The sequence below is a fragment of the Aotus nancymaae genome, unplaced genomic scaffold, assembly GCF_030222135.1.
Source record: "Aotus nancymaae isolate 86718 unplaced genomic scaffold, 86718_ANA_hifiasm-v0.15.2.pri h1tg000062l, whole genome shotgun sequence".
NCBI classification, from domain to species: Eukaryota; Metazoa; Chordata; class Mammalia; order Primates; family Aotidae; genus Aotus; species Aotus nancymaae.
This window is the reverse complement of record NW_026988476.1, coordinates 746168-756518: the sequence shown is the minus strand read 5'-3', so window position 1 is coordinate 756518 and position 10351 is coordinate 746168.

The following is a 10351-nucleotide window of genomic DNA, read 5'->3' as shown; positions in this document are numbered from 1 at the left end:
CCTTCCTCCCCCACCCCTCTCCCCCTCCTCCCCCTCCCCCTCCCCCCTCCCTCCCCCTCCCCTCCCCCTCCTCCTCCCCCTCCCCCTCTCCCTCCCCTTCCCCTCCCCCCTCCCCCTCCCCTTCCCCTCTCCCCTCTCCCCTCTCCCCTCCCCTTCCCTCTCTTCTCTTCTCTTTTTTTCTTTTGACACGGAGTCTTGTTCTGTCGCCCAAGCTGGAGTGCAGTTGTGCGATCTTGGCTCACTGCAACCTCCGCCTTCCGCGTTCAAGCGATTCTCCTGCCTCAGCATCCCGAGAAGCTGGGATTACAGGAGAGTGCCACCACACCTGGCTAATTTTTGTATTTTTAGTAGAGACGGATTTTACCATGTTGGCCAGGCTAGTCTCAAACTCCTGACCTCAGATGAACTGCCCACCTCGGCCTCCCAAAGTGCTGGAATTATAGGCATCTAAAGTAGATACACCATTCTACATTCCCACCATCTATGCAGCATGATGTAAGGGGGTTTTGTCTTCTCCATTGTCTCACTAACACTTGTTATCAGCTGGCTTTTTGATTAAAGCTATTACCGTCGGTGTGAAATAGTATCTCATTGTAGTTTTGACTTGCATTTCCCTAATGGTTGGTTACGTTGAGCATCTTTTCATGTATTCGTATAGTTGTATATCTTCTTTGAACAAATGTTGATTGAGATTCTGTGCCCACTTTTTAATTGGGTTATTTTTCTTCAGTTGTAAGGGTTCTTTGTATGTTCTAGATAGACGTCTCTTATCAAATATATGATTTGCAAGTATTTTCTTTTATTCTCTGTGTTGTCATTTTGCTTTCTGGACAGCATCCTTTGAAGTAAAAAAAGTTTTAAATATCATAGTCCTGTTTATTTTGTTGTTCATGCTTTTGGTGTCATATCTCAAAAAACATTGCCAAATCCAAGGTTGTGAAGATTTACTCCTATATTTTCTCCTAAATTTAGGTCTTTGATCAATTTTTAATAAGTTGGGAGTCCATGTTCATTCTTTGGCATGTAGATATCTAGTTGTCCCAGCACCATTTGTTGAAAAGACAATTCTTTCACTTATTAAATTATTTTCATACTCTTGTTGAAAACCAATTGACTGTAAATATGAAGATTTCTGGATTCTCAGTTCTATTGCATTGATCTATATGTCTATTTTAATGCCAGTACCACATATCTTGATTACTGTAGATTTATAGGTTTTGAAATCACAAGTTTGAGTCCTACTACTTTGTTATTTTTCAATTTTGTTTTAGTTGTTCTAGGTCCCTTGGGTTTCCATGTGAATATTAAAGTTAGCTTACCCATTACTGCAAAGAAGTCTAGCTGGTAGGGGGAGGAATACATTGACATAGATTGTGTTAAATCTGTAGGTCAATTTGGTGAATATTGCCATCTTAGCAATATTTAGTCTCCTGATCCATGAACATGAAATCTCCTGTTCATTTATTTAAATCTTCTGGCCAGATGCGATGGCTCACACCTATAATCCCAGCACTTTGAGAGGCCAAGGTGGGTGGATCACCTGAGGTCAGGAGTTCAAGACTAGCCTGGTCAATATGGGGAAACCTTGTCTTTACTAAAAGAAACATGAAAATTAGCCAGGCGTGGTGGCACAGGCCTATAATCCCAGGTACTTGGGGAGGCTGAGGCAGGAGAATTGCTTGAACCCGGGAGGCAGAGGTTGCAATGAGCCAACATTGCACCACTGCACTCCAGCATGGGCAACAGGGTGACTCTGTAAAAAAATAAAAAGTCTAACATTTTTCAACATTGTTTTGTAATTTACAGAGTATAAATTTTACACTGCTTTTATTAGATGTATTCCTAAATATTTTATTTTTGATTACATTGTAAATGGAATTTTTTTAATTTTATTTTTGGATTGTTCATGGCTAGTATATAGAAATACTATTGATTTCTGTATATCGTGCTTATATCCTGCAACCTTGCTGAACTTGGTTATTAGTTCTAGTAGTTTTTTGTGGATTTCTTAGGATTTTCTATACATAAGATCATGTCATTTGCAAGTAGAGATAGTTTTTCTTTTTTCTTTCCAATCTGGAAGCCTTTTATTTCATTTTCTTACACCCTTAAGTTTAAAAAAGTAACTCTTAAGTTCATTATTTTGGTTTGCTTAAAACAAAGTTCAATATCAATTATTATCTCAATAAAGCTGTTTTTAAGGAAACATTTTAACTTTCCTTAAAACCATCACATATGGTGTAAGGAGCAGGGGGAGCTGTTGGCCCATTTTCTTCTATGATTTTTCCAGGTATATTTGGATGCTTAGATATAAAAATAATTGGACTCATGCTCTATAGATATTTTACAATCCTGGCTGGGCATCGTGGATTGCCCCTGTAATCCCAACACTTTGGGAAGCTGAGGCAGGAGGATCACTTGAGGCCAGGAGTTCAAGATCAGCACAGTCAACATAGCAAGACCCTGTCTCTACAAAAAAATTAAATACAAAATACATTAGCCAGGTGTGGTGGTGTATGCCTATAGTCCCAGCTACTTGGGAGGCTGAGACAGGAAGATCACTTGCACCAAGGAGTTTGAGGTTGCAGTGAACTGTGATCTTGCCACTGTACTCCAGCCTGGCCTACAGAGCCAGACCCTATCAGTAAAAAAAAATAAAAATAAATTAGATATTTTGTAATCTTGTTCTTAGGAGCTCAATGCACAGTCAAACCCTTCTCAGGATTAAGAGGTTTTATGAACATTAAAAAAAAAATCATATCCCTATTGGATGAGGGTGTCCTGAAATAGGAACTGGTGGAGGGTTTGTGGGTCCAGCTGCACAGAGGGGACTGCTCCTACCACGGCAGGGCGTGCCTTTTGGCCTCAGAGACAGCGCAGCATCCAAGTCCCTGCATCCCTCCCCTGGGGTGAAAATGAGGACTGCCCACGTATTTCTTGCGGTCGACACGTCCAAATACCCCAAAATCTAGTTTTCCTACTACTCTTCAATCCATAGATGAGGGTCTAGAGACTGTGCTTCCAGGATGACCTTGGAACTAGGGGCCATGAGGAGGTGGGAAGGCTCAGCATCTGCACAAGGTCTGACTGGTAAATACCCTCGTGATCACCTCTGCTGCTGCAGTCACCTGGTATTTTGTGAGGAGCCAGGCTCTTGCGCTGCATGATCCTAGAGCAGTCTCCTCTGGCTCAGGAGGTCTGAAAAGCAAACCAATCAGCTATGGTATGGAATATAGTTCTTATTACCAGTGTCCTTTTATTTTCAGTAAGTTCTTATGTGACTTGTTGGTGCTTCTGCTCAGCTCTAATTAGTTCACGTTCTGTGCAAAGGCACCCCCTAAATATTATTTGACTGGAAGTGACATTAACATTTTCCTGTGTCAATAAGAATGCTTCAAAAGCAGGATTTTCCATGGGTCCAAACCGTACATTGTTGTCTGATTATATCATAATTGAATTAACCGGTTTCTCCAGAAAGAGGTCGAGATCACTTCGGGGGAATGCAAGCACTAAGTTCGTAATGTCTCTCTTTGGATAAGACCGTGTGTCACCAGCATTGGTGACCAGCACTGCAGTGACATCCATCTCTAACAAGGATAATCCACAGACAAGCCCCATCACTTAAGCATGTGGCCAGGACTGCCCAGGGCATAGCCTGGCCCTCAGTTCTGGTTCTTCTGTAAAATCTGTAAGTAGTGTTTGGAAGAAAAAGAGAACATTTTCCCGAGGGGATGTGTTAGGATAACTACTCTAAGGAGAACAATTTACTTTTCATTATCAATCCTGAAATACATCAGTAACAAAATTCCACTCAGACTCTGGCTGTTTGTGTTTCTAGGAACCTAAGGAATTGCCAGGTGAGTCCACATGAAGCCACCCAGGTGCCAGGGTCTGAATGGGTTAACACTGGGTGCTCAAAATGGACAGAAGGGCAGACAGTCCTGGAAAGCTCTCTGCATGTCCAGCGAGTTCCCTGCGGCCTCATAGTGTTGCTTGCAGGTCTGAATAGACCCTCTGTGGTTTCTGCTCATCATTTTTGCCTGGCTCTCACCTCCATGGGCCATTTCTGTAGAGAGCTGCTCTCATCGTCTCTCCAACCTGGGGACATGATTATCACTTGCAAGCCTCTCTTGGCTTTTTTTTTTTTTTTAATTTACAGATTCTCTTTAGTCTCCACGCACATCTCCCTCACCAGTGTGTGAGATGTGTCCGTAAGTATACAAGTGCCCTTATGAACATGTGATGTCATTGTGTGCACTTATGCATTTCAAGTAACATGAATGGCATTGGGCTTAAAAAATGACATAAAGCAAGAGAGGGGATTTAATGGACTGATCATGAAATTTTGTTATGAAATGAGAAACTCTTGAAATGATTATGATGAACTCTCTGCACTTAAAGTTAAAAAAACAAAAACCTGGATCTCTTGAACCTTAAGGTCAAGGTTCCCTTCTTAGAGCAATGGGACATGATGAGTGCCCCATGCTGCAGCCATCAGGCAGGCTTTAAGGGTCGGATTTGTTCCAATAGTAATAAACAATCTTATCAGTTATAAGACATCTCACATCATGTACCCTCTTCATGTAGGATGCATTGAGAATGACCAAATATAATATCCTTGCCAAAAAATGCATAAGCTCAATCTAATCATAAGAAAACATCAGACAAACCTGAATGAGGGACATTTTACAAAATAAGTTAACAGTGCTTTTCAGAAGTATCAAGGTCATGAAAAACAAGAAAATACCAAGGAAATGTCACAGATCGGAAGCATCTAAGGAGATGTATAGCAAAATGCAGTCCAAGACCCTGGATTGAATGCCAAAACAGAAAGAGGACATTCATGAGAAAAAGTAAAATTCTCTAAGTTTTTAGTCTTTTCATTATAGTACCAATGTTAATTTCCAGGTTTTGATAACCATACTGTAGTTATGTAAGCTGTTAGCAGTAGGGGAAGCCAAGTGAAGATTATACAGGAACTCTCAGTGGTATTTTTGCAACTTTTCTCTAAGATTATTTCAAAATAAAAAGATTTTTTTTAAAAATTTAGGCCTAATGTCTTTTTTGGGAGTCAATTTTTGATGACAGATTCAATGTTTTCATAGTTATTGGTCTATCTAAATTTTCTATCCCTTCCCTGAAAGTTTTGGTAATTTTTTTTTTTCTCAAAAGTTTTCCATTTCAACTATGTTTTCAGAATTTGGAATGATATTCATTCATATGCTCCTCCAACAGGTTTTGAATTCTCTGCTAGGTTTATAGTTACATCACCCTTTTTATAACTAGCTTTATTCATTTGGGTGTCTCTTACTGTTTTCTCCTTTGGTTAGGGCCAAAAGACCTTGGTCCTTTTACCTTTCAAAAATCTGTTTTGGTTTTGGTAATCATCCCATTGTTTGTTTTCTAGTTTCAGTGATTTCTCATTTCATCTTCATTTTTTCTTCCATCAATTTTAATTCATTCTATTACTTTTTCTAACTTCTTGAATGCTTTGCTCATTAATTTGCTATCTCTTCTTTCCTAATGTAGACAGTCATAAGAATGTATATTTATTTTTTCTGCTTCTGTTTGCATCACTTAAGTTTTAGTATGCAGTGCTTTCACTGTTGTATAAAGGTTCTCATTTCTTTAACTCACAGATTATTTGTGTAAGTATGCTTCCTTCCTTCCTTTTTCTTTCCTTCCTTCCTTCTTTGTTTCTTCCTTCCTTCCTTCTTTTTCTCTTTCTTTCTTTCTTTCTCTTTCTTTCTTTCTTCCTTTCTTTATTTCGTTTCACTGTGTTGCTTGGCCTGGTCTAGAACTCCTGCTCATAAGCGACCCTCCCACCTTGATCTCCCAAAGTGCCGGGATTACACGCATGAGCCACCATGCCCGGCCCCTTTTCATTTCTAAATATATGGGACTTATATTGTTTTGTTATTATTCCTAATTTTATTTTATTGAAATATGAGTATTCATATCATCTAAACAGTATCCTTGTCTTTGGCACAAAGTTCAAGACGCAATTTTAGTAAATATTGTCCATTTGCTCTTCCCCCTTCCCTCCAAAAGAATTATTGGTTGCCTGAAATGAGAATAATTTGAGGTTTCATCCTTGACTCACCCACCCTGTGTCTTTCATAATTGACTGAATAATCTGAGGTTTCATAATTGACTGAATAATCTGAGGTTTCATAATTGACTGAATAATCTGAGGTTTCATCCTTGACTCACCCTCCCTACATCTTTCCAACAACTCTGTATACTAATGAATAATCTTATAGCACACCTATAGCTTGATTTGTGGTTCAGTTCATCACCTTCAAACAAATTACAGCCAATAAAAGTTTTCAAATTAGCATCTCCTCTCTGGCACTTGCAGGTATCAATGACATTTGTGTGCAGATGGAGGTTATGGAGATTTGTAATTGTGCTGAAGAATATAGGCCTGGAATCAGTACTTATTATTGCTGATGTTAAAGTATGATGAATAATATCTTGGTTAATTTATATATTCCCACTACTCGAAACACTGAGCTAAGCTGGAATCTGAAGACAAGGTCAGGAAAGTCACTCTAAAATGGAATCTAATGAAATTTAATAGTCTGGGCGCGGCAGCTCACACCTGTAATCCCAGCACTTTGGGAGGCCAAGGCCAGACCAGCCTGGCCAACATGGCAAAACCCTGTCTCTACTAAAAATACAAAAATTCGGCTGGGCGCAGTGGCTCATGCCTGTAATCCCAGCACTTTGGGAGCCCGAGGCGGGTGGATCACAAAGTCAGGAGATGGAGACCATCCTGGCCAACATGGTGAAACCCTGTCTCTACTAAAATACAAAAAAAATTAGCCCGGCGTGGTGGCTCTCGCCTGTAATCCCAGTTATTCGAGAGGCTGAGGAAGGAGAATTGCTTTAACCTGGGAGGCAGAGATTGCAGTGAGCTGAGATCAGGCCATTGCACTGCAGCCTGGGCAACAAGAGCAAAACTCTGTTTCAAAAATAAATAAATACATCAAATAAATAAGTAAATAATGAAATTTAATAGACAAAGGAGGGGAATTTTTGCAACAGATGTATTCTATTTTGGGGTTCTGAATGTACTTTTCTATAAGCCTGAGATGTCAGAAGTAATGACCCTAACTTATACAGACTTAAAAAAAGTGCCAGTAGTAGTTATTTATCTGCCTGTATTAGTCAGTGTTCACCGCACAAACAGAACAAATAGCTTGTATATATTTATAGAGAGATTTATTTTTATTTTAAGGAATTGGTTCATGAGGTTATAAAGGCTGGCAAATCAAAAATCTGCAGCATGGGCTAGTACAGCGGTCCCCAACCTTTTTGACATCAGGAACCGGTTTCATGGAAGACAATTTTTCCATGGATGGGTGGCAGGGGTGATTCTCATAAGGAGTGTGCAACCTAGATCCTTCACATGCGCAGTGCACATATGCTCCTATGAAAATCTGATGCCACCACTGATCTAACAGGAGTTAGAGCTCAGGCAGGAATGCTCTTGCTCACTTCCTGTTACCAGTCCGTGGCCTGTTAGAAACTGCAGCTCAGTTTCTAACAGACTTCGGACTGGTACCGTCCATGGCAGTGAGGGTTGGGGATCCCTGGCTAGGAAACCCAGAGAGCGTGGGTGCTGCAGCTCAAGACTGAAGGCCATCTGCTGGCAGAATTTCTTTTTTGCATGGAGAAGGCCATACTTTGCTCTAGCTTTCAACTGATTGGGTGAGGCCCACCCACATTATGGAGGGCAATCTGCCTGACTCCAAGCAGATGAGTAATGTTAAATGTTAATATCAGCAAAAACACCCTCACAGAAATATCTAGCATAATGTTTAACCAAATATCTGGGCACCATGGTCCATCATGTTTTTGTTTTGTTTTGCTTATTTATTTTTAATTTTTGTGTTTACATAGTAGTCCTATATATTTATGGGGTACATAAGATGTTTTGATACAGGCATACAACGTGAAATAAGCACATCATGAAGAATGGGGTATCCATCCTCTCGAGCATTTATCTTTTGAGTTACAAACAATCCGATTATACTCTTTAGTGTAAAATGTAAAACTAAGTTATTGTTGACTATAGTCACCCCATCGTGTTATCAAATAGTAGGTCTTCTTCATTCTTTCTATTTTTTTGGTACTCATTAATCATCCCACGTTCTCTCGAGGCCCCCACTACCCTTCTCAGCCTCTGGTAACCGTCCTTCTACTCTCTATGTCCATGAATTCAGTTGTTTTGATTTTGAGATCCCACTGTTTTCCTTTTTAGAGACTAGTTCTGACTTTTCACTCAGGGTGGAGTACAGTGGTGCAATCAGCTCACTGCAGCCTTGAACTCCTGGGCCCAAGTGATCTTCCTGCCTCTCAGCCTCCAGAGTAGCTAGATGACTTTTTTTTTTTTTTTTTTTTTTGGTAGAGACAGAGGTCTCATTATGTTGCCCAAGCTCCTCTCTTCCTGGACTCAAGTGATCCTTCCATCTCAGCCTCTCAGAGTGCTGGGATTATAGGCATGAGCCACTGTGCCCAGTGGCCCATCTATGTTGATATAAAAATTGACCATCACTGCTCAATGGGGTAAGGGCTGTAGTGAGTTCCTGTTAGCATTTAGTCCCTAGGAGACCTGAGAAGAGGAAGACTTTGATTCCCATCTATGTGGCTGCCTAGTTTTGTGACCTCTGGCAGTTTTGTAACTTCTTTCTACAATAAAATGATAGTTTAAAAAAAATATATTATTATGTTTTTAGAGACAGAGTCTCACTCTATTGCTGAGGCTGGAGTGCAATAGTGTGATCATAGCTCACTGCATTCTTGACTTACTGGCCTCACATGATCCTCCCACCTCAACCTCCTGGGTAGCTGGTACCACAGCTGCACACCACCATTCCTGGCTAATTTTTTGTGTTTTGTATTTTTTTGTAGAGATAGGATCTCACCATTTTACCTAAGCTGGTCTCAGACTCTTGGGCCCAAGCAATCTGCCCGCCTGGCCTCCCAGAGTGCTGGGATTACAGAAGTGAGCCACCACGACTCACTTGTAAAGTTGTGAAGTTTAAATGATATAACACATATGCAACATCTAAGGGTCTCTCTGTAGATATTCAGTAATTGTTCATTTCTCTCTGCTTCCTCAGAAAAGAGTATTTTCCAGTTGCCGCCTCAGTCTGAACCAAACTTTTGAGATGATCCAACATCCTAAATGATGATCCAACATCCAGAATCCTGTTGGGTTCTGAGAATCCAGAATCCTGTTGGGTTCTGACAACTCTGCTTACAAAGTGATATTCAGATTACTCATTACATTTTCCACATGTGTGAGCATAATTCTCCTTGGAAAGGAGCATTCCATTGTTCATGAATACAATGGCATTCTTATTCATAAATGAGAAATTTATAAATTTCTGGGTCAGAAATTGTTGGTAAGAAAAGAAATCCACCCTAAAAAACTCAAATAAAAACAGGGGTTGTTATCAATACTGGGGGGAATCTTGCAGAGACTTAATTACAGGAAATAGCCTGTCCTCATTAGAAACCATAAAATGAGATCTCTCTCTCTCACTCTCTCCCTCATTCTCTCTCTCTCTCTCTCTCTCTCCAGATACAAATAATTTTATTCATTTCCCTTTGGCTTCCTTTGCTATGTTCTAAATGTCCACTCCCTTGTAATTTGAGTCACAAATGACACTTCACGGGTTCTCCGGCTAGCTCTCCACATGACCTTGCAGCTCTATGCCCATGCTATCTGACTCACTCATTCTCTATGTTTCTTAGGTAAAACTCATGAGAAAATCTGATTGGTTGCTGGATGATTCCTTTGCTCACATGTTCCAATCCACTGTGGCTAAGTGGCAATGAGTTGGTATGTAATTAATAGACTGAGCCTTCCAGGAATGTGAACCAAAAACTTATGCTAAAAGGGTTAATTGCTTGTGGCAGTGAAGTAAACTGCAGCTTCGTTTCTAGTAGGGTTGCTTGGCTGGGTCAGTCACTGAACCTCCAAGAGTGGTGCCTGCCCTCTGCTCCTACATCTCCAGCCCAAAGTCTGGGAAGCAAGCCTCCAGATGTGCACAGGCTGGTGTCCCACAGTCAGAGGAGGCAAGGCTCCCAGAGGCCTTTCTGCTGCTATAGTTCCTTGAGACTCCAGGTTGCCATTTGGCTGACCTCTGGGTAACCCTGACCTCTCCACGGTGTGACTTCCAGCCTACTGCTGTGATGGCCGGAATTGGAATGGACCGATATCTGCTGTGGCCTGCTCTTTGTATTTCCCATCTTGCCACCTCTCTGGCGTCCCTGGGCTGTGACTCTTCACCCCTCCACAGTTCTGGGAAGTTATCTGAAATATAACTTCTCATAT